A 21431-nucleotide genomic window follows, 5' to 3' on the forward strand; every position below is an offset into this window, starting at 1 on the left:
ATTTATATTGTTTTGAGCTGCCATATTGGTGGTAATTTATTACACTAACAGGAGCTCCCTGATAGGTCTCTTGTTTATAGGGTCTTATCCTCTGGGGATTTTTCTCAGCCTAATTGCCAGAGGCATTAAATAAAGCCATTCTTAAAACCCCACTGATTTCAAGTTCACTTAGAAGAACGAAAGCCCCCTGCCTATAAGCTCCCTGTGACTGACGGCATTGCCTCTCCAACCTCACCTTTCACCATTCTCTAATTTGATTCCACGTATGCTGACCTCCTTGGCATTCCTCAAGATTAACAGAGATGCTTCTGCCACAGATCTCTTGCACAGGCACCTTTCTAGGTATTTCTGTATCTTACCCTCAGAGCGCGACATGACATATGACACCTCTTCTGTCATCTCCAACCTTCACTTAAAGGCCGCGCTTCGGTAAAACTCTGCCAACCACTATAATCTGTAACACAATTTAACCCCCTACTAAGCACTCTGCCCATGCTTCATTTTTATATAATACTTATATAGCCTTCAAAACCACAGCGTGATTTACAAACGATTATCTATTGTTTATCTGCCAGGTGAATTAGCACAGGCGTGTGTGAACACACGTGGGTGAATGTGCGTGCCAATGGAATATAAACTCCATAAGTACATTATTTAGTCTGTACCATAGACTAGTAGATACCAAGTACCCAGCATACAGTGTGTACTCACTTAAAACCATCTCCATAAATAAGCCTGTTTTACAACCAGTTCTTTGTTAGACATTTAATTTTTCTCCAAGAGCAAATTTTTAACAATAGAACACCTCGCTAAGTAAAACATTGAATTCAGAATAGAAAAGTGGAGGCTTTACAAATGATAGAATATAAAGTTAATTGGCAAATAATTGGGAATGATTCAAACTCTTGAAGTGTCAGGAGATTTTTTTTTTCTTTTTTAAGTCAATGTCCGTATGTACTGGGAAGTAAGGACATGTTATAAAGCCTATGGTAATTTTGAGTTTCTTTTTTTTTTTTTTTTTTTTTTTTATTAACTTGAGTATTTCTTATATACATTTCAAGTGTTATTCCCTTTCCCGGTTTCCGGGCAAACATCCCCCTCCCCCCTCCCCTTCCTTATGGGTGTTTCCCTCCCAACCCTCCCCCCATTGCCGCCCTCCCCCCATAGACTAGTTCACTGTGGGTTCAGTCTTAGCAGGACCCAGGGCTTCCCCTTCCACTGGTGCTCTTACTAGGATATTCATTGCTACCTATGGGGTCAGAGTCCAGGGTCAGTCCATGTATAGTCTTTAGGTAGTGGCTTAGTCCCTGGAAGCTCTGGTTGCTTGGCATTGTTGTACTTTTGGGGTCTCGAGCCCCTTCAAGCTCTTCCAGTTCTTTCTCTGATTCCTTCAATAGGGGACCTATTCTCGGTTCAGTGGTTTGCTGCTGGCATTCGCCTCTATATTTGCTGTATTCTGGCTGTGTCTCTCAGGAGCGATCTACATCCGGCTCCTGTCGGTCTGCACTTCTTTGCTTCATCCATCTTGTCTAATTGGGTGGCTGTATATGTATGGGCCACATGTGGGGCAGGCTCTGAATGGGTGTTCCTTCAGTCTCTGTTTTAATCTTTGCCTCTCCCTTCCCTGCCAAGGGTATTCTTTTTCCTCATTTAAAGAAGGAGTGAAGCATTCACATTTTGATCATCCGTCTTGAGTTTCGTTTGTTCTAGGGATCTAGGGTAATTCAAGCATTTGGGCTAATAGCCACTTATCAATGAGTGCATACCATGTATGTCTTTCTGTGATTGGGTTAGCTCACTCAGGATGATATTTTCCAGTTCCAACCATTTGCCTACGAATTTCATAAACTCGTTGTTTTTGATAGCTGAGTAATATTCCATTGTGTAGATGTACCACATTTTCTGTATCCATTCCTCTGTTGAAGGGCATCTGGGTTCTTTCCAGCTTCTGGCTATTATAAATAAGGCTGCGATGAACATAGTGGAGCACGTGTCTCTTTTATATGTTGAGGCATCTTTTGGGTATATGCCCAAGAGAGGTATAGCTGGATCCTCAGGCAGTTCAATGTCCAATTTTCTGAGGAACCTCCAGACTGATTTCCAGAATGGTTTTACCAGTCTGCAATCCCACCAACAATGGAGGAGTGTTCCTCTTTCTCCACATCCTCGCCAGCATCTGCTGTCACCTGAGTTTTTGATCTTAGCCAATCGCACTGGTGTGAGGTGAAATCTCAGGGTTGTTTTGATTTGCATTTCCCTTATGACTAAAGATGTTGAACATTTCTTTAGGTGTTTCTCAGCCATTCGGCATTCCTCAGCTGTGAATTCTTTGTTTAGCTCTGAACCCCATTTTTTAATAGGGTTATTTGTTTCCCTGCGGTCTAACTTCTTGAGTTCTTTGTATATTTTGGATATAAGGCCTCTATCTGTTGTAGGATTGGTAAAGATCTTTTCCCAATCTGTTGGTTGCCGTTTTGTCCTAACCACAGTGTCCTTTGCCTTACAGAAGCTTTGCAGTTTTATGAGATCCCATTTGTCGATTCTTGATCTTAGAGCATAAGCCATTGGTGTTTTGTTCAGGAAATTTTTTCCAGTGCCCATGTGTTCCAGATGCTTCCCTAGTTTTTCTTCTATTAGTTTGAGTGTGTCTGGTTTGATGTGGAGGTCCTTGATCCACTTGGACTTAAGCTTTGTACAGGGTGATAAGGATGGATCGATCTGCATTCTTCTACATGTTGCCCTCCAGTTGAACCAGCACCATTTGCTGAAAATACTATCTTTTTTCCATTGGATGGTTTTGGCTCCTTTGTCAAAAATCAAGTGACCATAGGTGTGTGGGTTCATTTCTGGGTCTTCAATTCTATTCCATTGGTCTATCTGTCTGTCTCTGTACCAATACCATGCAGTTTTTATCACTATTGCTCTGTAATACTGCTTGAGTTCAGGGATAGTGATTCCCCCTGAAGTCCTTTTATTGTTGAGGATAGCTTTAGCTATCCTGGGTTTTTTGTTATTCCAGATGAATTTGAAAATTGTTCTGTCTAACTCTTTGAAGAATTGGATTGGTATTTTGATGGGGATTGCATTGAATCTGTAGATTGCTTTTGGTAAAATGGCCATTTTTACCATATTAATCCTGCCAATCCATGAGCATGGGAGATCTTTCCATCTTCTGAGGACTTCTTCAATTTCTTTCCTCAGTGTCTTGAAGTTCTTATTGTACAGATCTTTTACTTGCTTGGTTAAAGTCACACCGAGGTACTTTATATTATTTGGGTCTATTATGAAGGGTGTCGTTTCCCTAATTTCTTTCTCGGCTTGTTTCTCTTTTGTATAGAGGAAGGCAACTGATTTATTTGAGTTAATTTTATACCCAGCCACTTTGCTGAAGTTGTTTATCAGCTTTAGTAGTTCTCTGGTGGAACTTTTGGGATCACTTAAATATACTATCATGTCATCTGCAAATAGTGATATTTTGACCTCTTCTTTTCCGATCTGTATCCCTTTGATCTCCTTTTGTTGTCTGATTGCTCTGGCTAGAACTTCAAGAACTATATTGAATAAGTAGGGAGAGAGTGGGCAGCCTTGTCTAGTCCCTGATTTTAGTGGGATTGCTTCAAGTTTCTCTCCATTTAGTTTAATGTTAGCAACTGGTTTGCTGTATATGGCTTTTACTATGTTTAGGTATGGGCCTTGAATTCCTATTCTTTCCAGGACTTTTATCATGAAGGGGTGTTGAATTTTGTCAAATGCTTTCTCAGCATCTAATGAAATGATCATGTGGTTCTGTTCTTTCAGTTTGTTTATATAATGGATCACGTTGATGGTTTTCCGTATATTAAACCATCCCTGCATGCCTGGGATGAAGCCTACTTGATCATGGTGGATGATTGTTTTGATGTGCTCTTGAATTCGGTTTGCCAGAATTTTATTGAGTATTTTTGCGTCGATATTCATAAGGGAAATTGGTCTGAAGTTCTCTTTCTTTGTTGTGTCTTTGTGTGGTTTAGGTATAAGAGTAATTGTGGCTTCGTAGAAGGAATTCGGTAGGGCTCCATCTGTTTCAATTTTGTGGAATAGTTTGGATAATATTGGTATGAGGTCTTCTATGAAGGTTTGATAGAATTCTGCACTAAACCCGTCTGGACCTGGGCTCTTTTTGGTTGGGAGACCTTTAATGACTGCTTCTATTTCCTTAGGAGTTATGGGGTTGTTTAACTGGTTTATCTGTTCCTGATTTAACTTCGATACCTGGTATCTGTCTAGGAAATTGTCCATTTCCTGAAGATTTTCAAATTTTGTTGAATATAGGTTTTTATAGTAAGATCTGATGATTTTTTGAATTTCCTCCGAATCTGTAGTTATGTCTCCCTTTTCATTTCTGATTTTTTTAATTTGGACACACTCTCTGTGTCCTCTCGTTAGTCTGGCTAAGGGTTTATCTATCTTGTTGATTTTCTCAAAGAACCAACTTTTGGTTCTGTTGATTCTTTCTATGGTCCTTTTTGTTTCTACTTGGTTGATTTCAGCTCTGAGTTTGATTATTTCCTGCCTTCTACTCCTCCTGGGTGTATTTGCTTCTTTTTGTTCTAGAGCTTTTAGGTGTGCTGTCAAGCTGCTGACATATGCTCTTTCCTGTTTCTTTCTGCAGGCACTCAGCGCTATGAGTTTTCCTCTTAGCACAGCTTTCATTGTGTCCCATAAGTTTGAGTATGTTGTATCTTCATTTTCATTAAATTCTAAAAAGTTTTTAATTTCTTTCTTTATTTCTTCCTTGACCAGGTTATCATTGAGTAGAGCATTGTTCAATTTCCACGTATATGTGGGCATTCTTCCCTTATTGTTATTGAAGACCAGTTTTAGGCCGTGGTGGTCCGATAGCACGCATGGGATTATTTCTATCTTTCTGTACCTGTTGAGGCCCGTTTTTTGACCAATTATATGGTCAATTTTGGAGAAAGTACCATGAGCAGCTGAGAAGAAGGTATATCCTTTTGCTTTAGGATAGAATGTTCTATAAATATCCGTTAAGTCCATTTGGCTCATGACTTCTCTTAGTCTGTCTACATCACTGTTTAATTTCTGTTTCCATGATCTGTCCATTGATGAGAGTGGGGTGTTGAAATCTCCCACTATTATTGTGTGAGGTGCAATGTGTGTTTTGAGCTTTAGTAAGGTTTCTTTTACATATGTAGGTGCCCTTGTATTTGGGGCATAGATATTTAGGATTGAGAGTTCATCTTGGTGGATTTTTCCTTTGATGAATATGAAGTGTCCTTCCTTATCTTTTTTGATGACTTTTAGTTGGAAATTGATTTTATTTGATATTAGAATGGCTACTCCAGCTTGCTTCTTCTGACCATTTGCTTGGAAAGTTGTTTTCCAGCCTTTCACTCTGAGGTAGTGTCTGTCTTTGTCTCTGAGGTGTGTTTCCTGTAGGCAGCAGAATGCAGGGTCCTCGTTGCGTATCCAGTTTGTTAATCTATGTCTTTTTATTGGGGAGTTGAGGCCATTGATATTGAGAGATATTAAGGAATAGTGATTATTGCTTCCCGTTATATTCATATTTGATGTGAGGTTATGTTTGTGTGCTTTCATTCTCTTTGTTTTGCTGCCAAGACGATTAGTTTCTTGCTTCTTCTAGGGTATAGCTTGCCTCCTTATGTTGGGCTTTACCATTTATTATCCTTTGTAGTGCTGGATTTGTAGAAAGATATTGTGTAAATTTGGTTTTGTCATGGAATATCTTGGTTTCTCCATCAATGTTAATTGAGAGTTTTGCTGGATACAGTAATCTGGGCTGGCATTTGTGTTCTCTTAGGGTCTGTATAACATCAGTCCAGGATCTTCTGGCCTTCATAGTTTCTGGCGAGAAGTCTGGTGTGATTCTGATAGGTCTCCCTTTATATGTTACTTGACCTTTTTCCCTTACTGCTTTTAATATTCTTTCTTTATTTTGTGCGTTTGGTGTTTTGACAATTATGTGACGGGAGGTGTTTCTTTTCTGGTCCAATCTATTTGGAGTTCTGTAGGCTTCCTGTATGTCTATGGGTATCTCTTTTTTTAGGTTAGGGAAGTTTTCTTCTATGATTTTGTTGAAGATATTTACTGGTCCTTTGAGCTGGGAGTCTTCACTCTCTTCTATACCTATTATCCTTAGGTTTGATCTTCTCATTGAGTCCTGGATTTCCTGTATGTTTTGGACCAGTAGCTTTTTCCGCTTTACATTATCTTTGACAGTTGAGTCAATGATTTCTATGGAATCTTCTGCTCCTGAGATTCTCTCTTCCATCTCTTGTATTCTGTTGGTGAAGCTTGTATCTACAGCTCCTTGTCTCTTCTTTTGGTTTTCTATATCCAGGGTTGTTTCCATGTGTTCTTTCTTGATTGCTTCTATTTCCATTTTTAATTCCTTCAACTGTTTGATTGTGTTTTCCTGGAATTCTTTCAGGGATTTTTGCGATTCCTCTCTGTAGGCTTTTACTTGTTTATTAATGTTTTCCTGTGCTTCCCTAAGTGTGTTCAGGTCTTTCCTGAAGTCCTCCAGCATCATGATCAAATATGATTTTGAAACTAGATCTTGCTTTTCTGGTGTGTTTGGATATTCCATGTTTGTTTTGGTGGGAGAATTGGGCTCCGATGATGGCATGTAGTCTTGGTTTCTGTTGCTTGGGTTCCTGCGCTTGCCTCTCACCATCAGATTATCTCTAGTGTTACTTTGTTCTGCTATTTCTGACAGTGGCTAGACTGTCCTATAAGCCTGTGTGTCAGGAGTGCTGTATACCTGTTTTCCTCTCTTTCAGTCAGTTATGGGGACAGAGTGTTCTGCTTTCGGGCGTGTAGTTTTTCCTCTCTACAAGTCTTCAGCTGTTCCTGTGGGCCTGTGTCTTGAGTTCACCAGGCAGCTTTCTTGCAGCAGAAAAGTTGGTCTTACCTGTGGTCCCGAGGCTCAGGTTTGCTCGTGGGGTGCTGTCCAGGGGCTCTCTGCAGCGGCAGCAACCAGGAAGACCTGTGCCGCCCCTTCCGGGAGCTTCAGTGCACCAGGGTTCCAGATGGTCTTTGGCTTTTTCCTCTGGCGTCCGAGATGTGTGTGCAGAGAGCAGTCTCTTCTGGTTTCCCAGGCCTGTCTGCCTCTCTGAAGGTTTAGCTCTCCCTCCCACGGGATTTGGGTGCAGAGAACTGTTTATCCGGTCTGTTTCCTTCAGGGTCCGGCGGTGTCTGTGGCAGGGGTCCTGCCGCTCCTGGGCCCTCCCCCACGGGAGCCCAGAGGCCTTATACAGTTTCCTCTTGGGCCAGGGATGTGGGCAGGGGTGAGCAGTGTTGGTGGTCTCTTCCGCTCTGCAGCCTCAGGAGTGCCCACCTGACCAGGCGGTTGGGTCTCTCTCTCACCGGGTCTGGGAGCAGAGAGCTGCTGCGGGCCGGGATCCGCGGGTGTGGGACTTCCGGTAAACACAGAACGTGCCCGGTTCTAGAGAAATTCTGCTTCCGTGTGTCCCAAGCTCACCAGGCAGCTTTCTTGCAGCAGAAAATTTGGTCTTACCTGTGGTCCCGAGGCTCAAGTTCGCTCGTGGGGTGCTGCCCAGGGGCTCTCTGCAGCGGCAGCAACCAGGAAGACCTGTGCCGCCCCTTCCGGGAGCTTCAGTGCACCAGGGTTCCAGATGGTCTTTGGCTTTTTCCTCTGGCGTCCGAGATGTGTGTGCAGGGAGCAGTCTCTTCTGGTTTCCCAGGCCTGTCTGCCTCTCTGAAGGTTTAGCTCTCCCTCCCACGGGATTTGGGTGCAGAGAACTGTTTATCCGGTCTGTTTCCTTCAGGGTCCGGCGGTGTCTGTGGCAGGGGTCCTGCCGCTCCTGGGCCCTCCCCCACGGGAGCCCAGAGGCCTTATACAGTTTCCTCTTGGGCCAGGGATGTGGGCAGGGGTGAGCAGTGTTGGTGGTCTCTTCCACTCTGCAGCCTCAGGAGTGCCCACCTGACCAGGCGGTTGGGTCTCTCTCTCACCGGGTCTGGGAGCAGAGAGCTGCTGCGGGCTGGGATCCGCGGGTCAATTTTGAGTTTCTGATGAGTTATACTGGTTCTGTGTGGGAACAGTAAGCTAGGTTCCTAGTTCACATACATCTTTTGTATTAGTTTCCTACTGGTCAGTTGCTGCTCTCTCTTCATTTCAAGTTTTATGGATTTCAGTATGGATCCCAGTTCTTCCCGTGGCTGGCTGACTGGACTTTTCCACTTGATTTTTGCTCTCCAGTTCATTTAGGTGTGATTTGTAGCCGTGTGCTAGTACTCCATCACTAGCCCACTGCCTCTGAGAAAGTGAGCTCGGGCTGTATCTCTCTTAGTTTTATTTTTCATTTTCTCTTATTCCTTTTCATCTCTGAAGTGCCATCAATTCCATTGGAAGGATAATGACGACCATATAACATAACATTATCCAAAGCTGCCTGAATGCCGTGCATCACAGTGAGCTCTCCTGAGCTTGTGACAGGTCCCATGGCAGATGCCTAAGAGCTCACTCTGCACAGGCTTCAGTAATAAGCTTGATGACAGGGGAAGAGAATTGTTCCTCTTCATTTCAGATGATAAAAAGGGATGGGCCCCGGGGTGTGGGAGGATACGCTCAACTTCATTCTCTGATCAGAATGCCTTTGTCTCTCCTTTTTATCCTTCCTGATCACTTTATTATTTTATATAATTGTTAACAAAGGATGTTAAGTGCAGTTAATAAAATAAATCTAAATATTTAGCCTCTCTATTTTGGAGTGTCAAAATAATCTAGACGATTAACTATAGCCATCTTTCACTCAAGACCAGAGCCATCATGATCTCCTCTAAGGCATGAGAAGCAATCCCTGCCCTTAAGGGGAAAGATGCTAAGCCTAAAATGGTAGCACACATTTATAACTCAATTACTCAGAAAGCTAAGGCAAGAGGATTATTTGAGCTCATGAATTCAAACACAGTCTGGGCGATATAAAAAAACTCATTTGCACAAATAAATGATTACAAAAAATGTAATGCTAGTCAATGAATCTGAAAAATTAGCATCAAAACTGAGAGGAGGGAGGTCTATGTGCAGAGGTAAAGGACACATATAATCTAAATGATGGGACAGAGAGGAGGCCAAGGCAAAGGACAGGAGAAAAGAATAATCATTTAGGAAAAAACAAAGCTCAGTAACAGGATAGAAGGAAGGGGAGGGAGGTAGTAAACAAGTTTGAGCATCCACTTAGAGTGACATAAAAGAGACCTAGACTCTAGGAACTTGAATTCATTATGACCAGAACACAGGACACAGGAACGATCTAGATGGAGTAGGCAGGATTTACAGGCACCTACTACATTATGAAGAACCTGACAATAACAACTATTTGGTTTTTAATTACTAAGATTTTTTCATTAATAATTCTACATAAATGAGTCCCCCCTGCTTATTTATGTCCTATGAGATACATAGAGATTGGTGCATAATATTCAATCCAGAGATTTTATGTCCAAGCAGAATTTAATAGTGTCCTTCCTAACCTTGAGGAATTCATTCAGCTTATGCATTCTTCAACGATAGTTGCTTTGCAAATACGTCTATGCTAATTACAATGGCTATGGATAAATAACGCTTTGACTTGATGTGCACATGTTCAACTTTTCTGCATACTCTTTTGCATTCACTGGGTCAATAGTTGCCTTATTATTTCTCAATGTTCAGATTTATGGAATTTATTTTTCTTCTTGAGGACAGATTTAAAAATGAGTTTAGCCTAATGAAGTATTTTAATCGACATTAAATTTTATAACCCACTAGCAAATATTGTTTAAAATGGGTTTTCTTCTCCTCTGGCTAAACTGTATTTCTGTTGGGGACTAGAGAGGTTTCTGATTAATTATCCACTTGCTATTGTATCACGTTTCTGCCTAGCATTCACTCATCCAATTCTTTATTGGCCTTTGTATTTTATATAAAAATATTCGGAGCTAAGATTGGCTGTTTTGATTCTAACTTCTCTCAGTGAATACAAGATATTTAATCCCAATCGATTTATCTTTCTTCCCATCTGTAAGGTAGTAAAGCTACAATGGATCATCTGAGAATATCAGCTAGAACTCAGAGACATCATCCTTGTGAGTAAGCATCCATGTGTGCAATACATCTCATCAACTATCATCTCTCCTATTTATGTCATCTGCTCTGTCTCTGTCTCTCTGTCTCTCTTTGTGTCTCTCTCTCAGTGTGTGTGTGTGTGTGTGTGTGTGTGTGTGTGTGTGTGTGTGTAAGTGTACATGTGTGCCTATATGTGTGTTTCTGCATGTACATAGACATCCATGCTTGCCTGTTTTGGTAGGTTCATGTTGTGAGTATGTGCATGTGTCCACAGGCATGCGTCTATGTATGGATGTGGACACCAATGGTCTGTAATGTTGTTCCTTGTGAGCCATCCATATTGTTTTTTAATCAGACTCTCCCCAGGAGCTGAGGCTGACTGATAAGCCTAGGCTGGCTAGCTGGAGACATTTAGGGATCCTCTTGCCTTGCCTTCCTCACCCTAGGGATCACAGACATATCTATATTTTTATGTAAGTTCTAATGGTAGACACAGTTCCTCGTACTTGCGCTAACTGAGCTATTTTTCCAGGTTTTCAATGCATACCTCAGTCACACAGCACAAATCTGTGTATTTTACTTCTTGCTCTCCTCGTCTATAAGAGTAAGGGTGCTGTACGTGGCAGAACTGACTAGTTACAGATTTCCATCTGAAATGTTGTTGAAGGTTCTTGGCCTGTAGAAGTTACTTGGTGACCCTTTGTCATAGCTGCAGATGAGGTCTGCCTGGGAGGCTGGACCCTTTCTGTTCAGGCTCTTTGTCTTGTTAGTGACAAGCACCACAGGCCAACAAGCAAATGTTTTATTTTTGATAGGAAGGAAAAGCATTGGGCAGCATTTCTAACTTGGGTAATAGCAACTGAGGGGCCCTTCCAGGGTGGAGCTACTGGCTGTCTCTTCCTAAAACATATGTGTGAGATCTTGAGACTGCATCAGCCTAAGTCAGAGGCAGCTGGTGGGTGACATAAGGAGCATGGGTGAACTCTCAGAGTGGAGGACCATAGCACTGTGCATTCTCTGTGGTTTGGTCACTGGGTAGTTTTGATGATCCAGGAGACACATAGGGAGAACAGATTACTTTCTGTTGTGACTGAATAACAAAAACTGTCAGTTGATCTCATTAAGAGCAAAAAAGGAGGGGACAGTTTAATTAGGGGATAGCTAATGGACTGGAGCTTGTCTCCTGCCAAGTAACACTTTCTCCTCATGAAATAGGTTCAGGGGAAGTAATTATTTGTAATTCTGTGCCTTTTGTTGGCATGCTTTGGATATAAAACTTGTTTTGTAAGTTTAACAGGTATTATCTCACTTCTATTCTAATGATAAAGCCCATGGAAGAATATTCTAGATTTTGTTTCAGGTTGCCTCTATGTTCTATTTCCAGGAAGGACTGGCTCACTCTGACTCCAGTCCTGAATGAGTCTGAATGGCAACTGTGACTAATGGTGGTGAGGTTAGTGAATGGAACTACTGAGCTGAATCATAAGCCAAGTCAAAAACAAAGCACACCATGATTAATAGACACCGGTGCTCTGAAATTGGGGTGATTTCCTCGTTAGATTTATCGTTATAATTCTCCCCTTAAACATATTTATTCTCCCTTTTCTGAAAAATTTTTTATAATTCAAGAACCACAGAGATAGTAGCTTCTCCTTGCTATAATTTCTGGTATAATAATGTCTCTAGTATGTAACCTGGGGCCATGGAGCCCTAAGCCCAAAGACTGCCTGTGTCTCAGGATATCTATGTATGGAAGAGGGCACAAAATACTGAGCTGACTTAAAGCATCATGAAATTTGATTGTGATTGTTTTCAATTCAATTGTGCAGTTCTCAAGTGTGAACTCTGTGGATGACAGTTCTGTTATGTAAGGTCATGCAAAAATAAACCTGTATTTTTATGCATGAATGGCTTCAGTTTTATGGGTACTATGAGGTTTCCGGTGTGTTATCTTCAAGGCACAGACAGTAGAATTGGCACCATCTGATGCTACATGTGCATATGATGGCTTGGTGAGGAAACACAGGGTTATCAATAATGTTTTAACATACCATTGCAAATGATAGGTATTTGGTGTTATTTAGAGGGCAGTAACTGTTCTTATTTACTTGCTAAGGGGTCTTCTACATCTCATCTTGGCCATTCAGCCCTCACCTTAGGCAACTGTGATATAAAAGGGTCTTATGCCAGTTATGATCTTGTTCACTTGGCCAAATAGGAGGTCATCTGGGAAGAATGAATCTGGACCTAGAAAATGTCTTTATCAGATTGGTGGGTAGGCAAGTCTGGAGCATTTTCTTAATTTATGGTTGATGTGAGAGGAATGCACATTGTGGGTTGCATGGTTTGTTTGTTTGTTTGTTTGTTTGTTTGTTCTAAGAAAGCAAACTGAGAGCAAGCCAGTAAGCAGTATGTCTTCATTGCCCTGTTTGAGTTCCTGCCTGTAGGTTCCTGTTTGAATTCCTGCCTTGAATTCCTTTACCCTTTGACCTGTGACATGAAATCCAAATAAAACTTCCTCCCCAAGCTGTTTTTTATTTTTTTTTTAAGATTTATTTTATTTATTCCATGTATGTAAGTACACTGTTGCTGTCTTCAGACATACCTGAAGGGGACATTGGATCCCATTATGGATGGTTGTGAGCCACCATGTGTTTGCTGGGAATTGAACTCAGGACCTCTGGAAGAGCAGTCAGTGCTCTTAACCACTCAGCCATCCCTCCAGCCCCCAAGCTGTTTTTTTTAAATTGGATATTTTATTTATTTACATTTCAAATGTTATCCCCTTTCCGGTTTCCCCTCAGAAACCCTATATCCCATCCTCCTTCCCCCTGCTTCTATGAGGGTGCTACCCTACCCACCCGCTCCTGCCTTCCAGCCCTGGCATCCCCTACACGGTCTAAACCTTGTTTTGTATTTTTCCACCAATTCATTTTCATCATAAAAGTAAACAGAATCCTTTACTAATTTTTCCAACTCCCCATGTTGCTTCTAAAACATTGTAAAATAAAACAGAACTCCATAAAGAGAAATAACAAATGAAGGAAGTTTGTTCAGTGAAAGGGGGGCAGCTGATTATTATTTTTATAATAGTAAATAATAAAAAAAACCTGCTTAATTTGTAGGAAAATCAGTGCAAGTTCCAGAAACCCATACTATTACATATAAAACTATGATGCCAAATTCATTCTCATGGAAAACTGTCCTCAAGACAGAGGGGAGAAACAGAAAAGCCTTTTCTCCCTTCAACTGTTTGTTGTTTGTTTGTTTGTTTTATGTTAGAACAATGGAGTCAACTGTAAAAGCTGCTTATGAGGTAGTTTATTTAATGGAAACCTACTCAATGATGGAGAGTTTACTACACACGAGATTGAACTTGTAGCCAATCCAGCATGCCCAAAACGAAGAAGAAAACATCTAAAATCAGTTTGACACTAAAGTCAGACCAACTGCAGACACTGCAAACCCTATTGAAATAAGATGCGGGAGTATTGCTACAAACTATACATTTTACGTTTTGATGAGGAGTGGCAGTGTCAGAGATCTGGCTCCCCTTGCAGATTTTATTAGAGGTATTAATGACAAATACGTTACTGAAGAAACGGCTTCTTAGTTGTTATTAAACTACGCAACTAAATAAAAAGATTTATATGAACCAGTAACAAAAACATGTTTAAGTGATTTTCTTTGCTGATTGCCAACATACCTGGCCATTACTGATGGTGTTCCAACAACCAAAGGTGAAAGAGAGAGATTTATTAAGACTAATATACATGAACCAAGTGACACCCTACATTTAATGAAACATTGCAGACACATCGAGAAAGTTAATGATCAAAGCATTAAAAATGTCTTAGTTTGGGTTTTATTGCTGTGAAAAGACATCACGACCATGGCAACTCTTATAAAGGAAAATATTTAATTGGGGCTGGCCCACGGTTTCAGAAGTTTAATCCATTATTATCATGGTGGGAAGCATGACAGTGTAGGCAGGCAGACACGGTGCTGGGAGAGCTGAGAATCTGGGCAGCAGAAGGCTGTGTTACACGCTGTGCAAAGCTTGAACATAGAAGATCCTAAAGCCTGTTCGTACAATGACACCCTTCTTCCAACTAGGCCATACCTAATCAAGCAAGGCCACACCTCTTAATGTTGTCACTCCCTCTATGCCTATGGGAGCCAATTGCATTCAGAGGACCTCAGATAACCAAATGGGAGTTAGCCCCAAGACTAAAATGTATAAAGGCAACAAGGACTGACAGTTCAAGAATTTCTTTGACACATTCTCTATGGCTATTCTGATATCATTCCCTGGGGCATATGGGGTTCCCTAAGCAAAGCCTAATGTTGAAAAGATTTTACCATCCCGGCCCGCAGCAGCTCTCTGCCCCCAGACCCTGTGAGAGAGAGACCCAACCGCCTGGTCAGGTGGGCACTCCTGAGGCTGCAGAGCAGAAGAGACCACCAACACTGCTCACCCCTGCCCACATCCCTGGCCCAAGAGTAAACTGTATAAGGCCTCTGGGCTCCCGTGGGGGAGGGCCCAGGAGTGGCAGGACCCCTGTGCCTGAGACACCACCAGAACCAGAAGGAAACAGACCGGATAAACAGTTCTCTGCACCCAAATCCCGTGGGAGGGAGAGCTGAACCTTCAGAGAGGCAGACAAGCCTGGGAAACCAGAAGAGACTGCTCTCTGCACACACATCTCGGACGCCAGAGGAAAAAGCCAAAGACCATCTGGAACCCTGGTGCACTGAAGCTCCCGGAAACGGTGGCACAGGTCTTCCTGGTTGCTGCCGCTGCAGAGAGCCCGTGAGTAGCACCCCACCAGCGAACTTGAGCCTCGGGACCACAGGGAAGACCAACTTTTCTGCTGCAAGAAAGCTGCCTGGTGAACTCAAGACACAGGCCCACAGGAACAGCTGAAGACCTGTAGAGAGGAAAAACCACACGCCGGAAAGCAGAACACTCTGTCCCCATAACTGACTGAAAGAGAGGAAAACAGGTCTACAGCACTCCTGACACACAGGCTTATAGGACAGTCTAGCCACTGTCAGAAATAGCAGAACAAAGTAACACTAGAGATAATCTGATGGCGAGAGGCAAGCGCAGGAACCCAAGCAACAGAAACCAAGACTACATGGCACCATCGGAGCCCAATTCTCCCATCAAAACAAACATGGAATATCCAAACACACCAGAAAAGCAAGATCTAGTTCCAAAATCATTTTTGATCATGATGCTGGAGGACTTCAAGAAAGACGTGAAGAACTCCCTTAGAGAACAAGTAGAAGCCTACAGAGAGGAATCGCAAAAATGCCTGAAAGAATCGCAAAAATCCCTGAAAGAATTCCAGGAAAACATAAATAAACAAGTAGAAGCCCATAGAGAGGAGACACAAAAATCCCTGAAAGAATTCCAGGAAAACATAAATAAACAAGTAGAAGCCCATAGAGAGGAGACACAAAAATCCCTGAAAGAATTCCAGGAAAACACAATCAAACAGTTGAAGGAATTAAAAATGGAAATAGAAGCAATCAAGAAAGAACACATGGAAACAACCCTGGATATAGAAAACCAAAAGAAGAGACAAGGAGCTGTAGATACAAGCTTCACCAACAGAATACAAGAGATGGAAGAGAGAATCTCAGGAGCAGAAGATTCCATAGAAATCATTGACTCAACTGTCAAAGATAATGTAAAGCGGAAAAAGCTACTGGTCCAAAACATACAGGAAATCCAGGACTCAATGAGAAGATCAAACCTAAGGATAATAGGTATAGAAGAGAGTGAAGACTCCCAGCTCAAAGGACCAGTACATATCTTCAACAAAATCATAGAAGAAAACTTCCCTAACCTAAAAAAAGAGATACCCATAGACATACAAGAAGCCTACAGAACTCCAAATAGATTGGACCAGAAAGAAACACCTCCCGTCACATAATTGTCAAAACACCAAACGCACAAAATAAAGAAAGAATATTAAAAGCAGTAAGGGAAAAAGGTCAAGTAACATATAAAGGGAGACCTATCAGAATCACACCAGACTTCTCGCCAGAAACTATGAAGGCCAGAAGATCCTGGACTGATGTTATACAGACCCTAAGAGAACACAAATGCCAGCCCAGGTTACTGTATCCAGCAAAATTCTCAATTAACATTGATGGAGAAACCAAGATATTCCATGACAAAACCAAATTTACACAATATCTTTCCACAAATCCAGCACTACAAAGGATAATAAATGGTAAAGCCCAACATAAGGAGGCAAGCTATACCCTAGAAGAAGCAAGAAACTAATCGTCTTGGCAACAAAACAAAGAGAATGAAAGCACACAAACATAACCTCACATCCAAATATGAATATAACAGGAAGCAATAATCACTATTCCTTAATATCTCTCAATATCAATGGCCTCAACTCCCCAATAAAAAGACATAGATTAACAAACTGGATACACAACGAGGACCCTGCATTCTGCTGCCTACAGGAAAAACACCTCAGAGACAAAGACAGACACTACCTCAGAGTGAAAGGCTGGAAAACAACTTTCCAAGCAAATGGTCGGAAGAAGCAAGCTGGAGTAGCCATTCTAATATCAAATAAAATCAATTTCCAACTAAAAGTCATCAAAAAAGATAAGGAAGGACACTTCATATTCATCAAAGGAAAAATCCACCAAGATGAACTCTCAATCCTAAATATCTATGCCCCAAATACAAGGGCACCTACATATGTAAAAGAAACCTTACTAAAGCTCAAAGCACACATTGCACCTCACCCAATAATAGTGGGAGATTTCAACACACCACTCTCATCAATGGACAGATCATGGAAACAGAAATTAAACAGTGGAAACAGAAATTAAACAGTGATGTCGACAGACTAAGAGAAGTCATGAGCCAAATGGACTTAACGGATATTTATAGAACATTCTATCCTAAAGCAAAAGGATATACCTTCTTCTCAGCTCCTCATGATACTTTCTCCAAAATTGACCATATAATTGGTCAAAAAACGGGCCTCAACAGGTACAGAAAGATAGAAATAATCCCATGCGTGCTATCGGACCACCACGGCCTAAAACTGGTCTTCAATAACAATAAGGGAAGAATGCCCACATATACGTGGAAATTGAACAATGCTCTACTCAATGATAACCTGGTCAAGGAAGAAATAAAGAAAGAAATTAAAAACTTTTTAGAATTGAATGAAAATGAAGATACAACATACCCAAACTTATGGGACACAATGAAAGCTGTGCTAAGAGGAAAACTCATAGCGCTGAGTGCCTGCAGAAAGAAACAGGAAAGAGCATATGTCAGCAGCGTGACAGCACACCTAAAAGCTCTAGAACAAAAAGAAGCAAATACACCCAGGAGAAGTAGAAGGCAGGAAATAATCAAACTCAGAGCTGAAATCAACCAAGTAGAAACAAAAAGGACCATAGAAAGAATCAACAGAACCAAAAGTTGGTTCTTTGAGAAAATCAACAAGATAGATAAACCCTTAGCCAGACTAACGAGAGGACACAGAGAGTGCATCCAAATTAACAAAATCAGAAATGAAAAGGGAGACATAACTACAGATTCAGAGGAAATTCAAAAAATCATCAGATCTTACTATAAAAACCTATATTGAACAAAACTTGAAAATCTTCAGGAAATGGACAATTTCCTAGACACATACCAGGTATCGAAGTTAAATCAGGAACAGATAAACCAGTTAAACAACCCCATAACTCCTAAGGAAAGAGAAGCAGTCATTAAAGGTCTCCCAACCAAAAAGAGCCCATGTCCAGACGGGTTTAGTGCAGAATTCTATCAAACCTTCATAGAAGACCTCATACCAATATTATCCAAACTATTCCACAAAATTGAAACAGATGGAGCCCTACCGAATTCCTTCTACGAAGCCACAATTACTCTTATACCTAAACCACACAAAGACACAACAAAGAAAGAGAACTTCAGACCAATTTCCCTTATGAATATCGATGCAAAAATACTCAATAAAATTCTGGCAAACCGAATTCAAGAGCACATCAAAACAATCATCCACCATGATCAAGTAGGCTTCATCCCAGGCATGCAGGGATGGTTTAATATACAGTAAACCATCAACGTGATCCATTATATAAACAAACTGAAAGAACAGAACCACATGATCATTTCATTAGATACTGAGAAAGCATTTGACAAAATTCAACACCCCTTCATGATAAAAGTCCTGGAAAGAATAGGAATTCAAAGCCCATACCTAAACATAGTAAAAGCCATATACAGCAAACCAGTTGCTAACATTAAACTAAATGGAGAGAAACTTGAAGCAATCCCACTAAAATCAGGGACTAGACAAGGCTGCCCACTCTCTCCCTACTTATTCAATATAGTTCTTGAAGTTCTAGCCAGAGCAATCAGACAACAAAAGGAGATCAAGGGGATACAGACCGGAAAAGAAGAGGTCAAAATATCACTATTTGCAGATGACATGATAGTATATTTAAGTGATCCCAAAAGTTCCACCAGAGAACTACTAAAGCTGATAAACAACTTCAGCAAAGTGGCTGGGTATAAAATTAACTCAAATAAATCAGTTGCCTTCCTCTATACAAAAGAGAAACAAGCCGAGAAAGAAATTAGGAAAACGACACCCTTCATAATAGACCCAAATAATATAAAGTACCTCGGTGTGACTTTAACCAAGCAAGTAAAAGATCTGTACATTAAGAACTTCAAGACACTGAGGAAAGAAATTGAAGAAGACCTCAGAAGATGGAAAGATCTCCCATGCTCATGGATTGGCAGGATTAATTTAGTAAAAATGGCCATTTTACCAAAAGCAATCTACAGATTCAATGCAATCCCCATCAAAATACCAATCCAATTCTTCAAAGAGTTAGACAGAACAATTTGCAAATTCATCTGGAATAACAAAAAACCCAGTATAGCTAAAACTATCCTCAACAATAAAAGGACTTCAGGGGGAATCACTATCCCTGAACTCAAGCAGTATTACAGAGCAATAGTGATAAAAACTGCATGATATTGGTACAGAGACAGACAGATAGACCAATGGATTAGAATTGAAGACCCAGAAATGAACCCACACACCTATGGTCACTTGATTTTTGACAAAGGAGCCAAAACCATCCAATGGAAAAAAGATAGCATTTTCAGCAAATGGTGCTGGTTCAACTGGAGGGCAACATGTAGAAGAATGCAGATCAATCCATGCTTATCACCCTGTACAAAGCTTAAGTCCAAGTGGATCAAGGACCTCCACATCAAATCAGACACACTCAAACTAATAGAAGAAAAACTAGGGAAGCATCTGGAACACATGGGCACTGGAAAAAATTTCCTGAACAAAACACCAATGGCTTATGCTCTAAGATCAAGAATCGACAAATGGGATCTCATAAAACTGCAAAGCTTCTGTAAGGCAAAGGACACTGTGGTTAGGACAAAACGGCAACCAACAGATTGGGAAAAGATCTTTACCAATCCTACAACAGATAGAGGCCTTATATCCAAAATATACAAAGAACTCAAGAAGTTAGACCGCAGGGAAACAAATAACCCTATTAAAAAATGGGGTTCAGAGCTAAACAAAGAATTCACAGCTGAGGAATGCCGAATGGCTGAGAAACACCTAAAGAAATGTTCAACATCTTTAGTCATAAGGGAAATGCAAATCAAAACAACCCTGAGATTTCACCTCACACCAGTGAGAATGGCTAAGATCAAAAACTCAGGTGACAGCAGATGCTGGCGAGGATGTGGAGAAAGAGGAACACTCCTCCATTGTTGGTGGGATTGCAGACTGGTAAAACCATTCTGGAAATCAGTCTGGAGGTTCCTCAGAAAATTGGACATTGAACTGCCTGAGGATCCAGCTATACCTCTCTTGGGCATATACCCAAAAGATGCCTCAACATATAAAAGAGACATGTGCTCCACTATGTTCATTGCAGCCTTATTTATAATAGCCAGAAAATGGAAAGAACCCAGATGCCCTTCAACAGAGGAATGGATACAGAAAATGTGGTACATCTACACAATGGAATATTACTCAGCTATCAAAAACAACGAGTTTATGAAATTCGTAGGCAAATGGTTGGAACTGGAAAATATCATCCTGAGTGAGCTAACCCAATCACAGAAAGACATACATGGTATGCACTCATTGATAAGTGGCTATTAGCCCAAATGCTTGAATTACCCTAGATGCCTAGAACAAATGAAACTCAAGACGGATGATCAAAATGTGAATGCTTCACTCCTTCTTTAAATGAGGAAAAAGAATACCCTTGGCTGGGAAGGGAGAGGCAAAGATTAAAACAGAGACTGAAGGAACACCCATTCAGAGCCTGCCCCACAGGTGGCCCATACATATACAGCCACCCAATTGGACAAGATGGATGAAGCAAAGAAGTGCAGACCGACAGGAGTCGGATGTAGATCGCTCCTGAGAGACACAGCCAGAATACAGCAAATACAGAGGCGAATGCCAGCAGCAAACCACTGAACTGAGAATAGGTCCCCCGTTGAAGGAATCAGAGAAAGAACTGGAAGAGCTTGAAGGGGCTCGAGACCCCAAAAGTACAACAATGTCAAGCAACCAGAGCTTCCAGGGACTAAGCCACTACCTAAATACTATACATGGACTTACCCTGGACTCTGACCCCATAGGTAGCAATGAATATCCTAGTAAGAGCACCAGTGGAAGGGGAAGCCCTGGGTCCTGCTAAGACTGAACCCCCAGTGAACTAGACTATGGGGGGAGGGCGGCAATGGGGGGAGGATTGGGAGGGGGACACCCATAAGGAAGGGGAGGGGGGAGGGAGATGTTTGCCCGGAAACCGGGAAAGGGAATAACACTTGAAATGTATATAAGAAATACTCAAGTTAATAAAAAAAAAAAGAAAGAAAAGATTTTACATTTATGAAGTTTTTAAGTCATTTATGGAATCAACAACAAAATTCGTATCAGAGGTTGATGATAAAATCTGACTTACATCTTTAACACTTTTGTGCACTTAAGCACTTACTTAAGTGAGTAAAACCTGTGTCTTAACGTAAAACTGATCAATACACTATTTCAAATCCTAATGGTAAACTTGCAATTTTTTGGCAAGCTCAAAATAAGGTAACACTACGCATTTTTACATCTTGGCAAAACTAAGTCCATTAAAAAAGCTATAATGTATATAGATTCTCTTTTTGACTTGACACAATAATTTGAAATTATATTTCATGTTTTCTGGGAAAATATTCAATATTTTGGCAGATGGGGTAGAAATATATACGTTACCTACCAATTCTCCAGTAGAGTGC

This window comes from Rattus norvegicus, chromosome 11, assembly GCF_036323735.1.
Source record: "Rattus norvegicus strain BN/NHsdMcwi chromosome 11, GRCr8, whole genome shotgun sequence".
NCBI classification, from domain to species: Eukaryota; Metazoa; Chordata; class Mammalia; order Rodentia; family Muridae; genus Rattus; species Rattus norvegicus.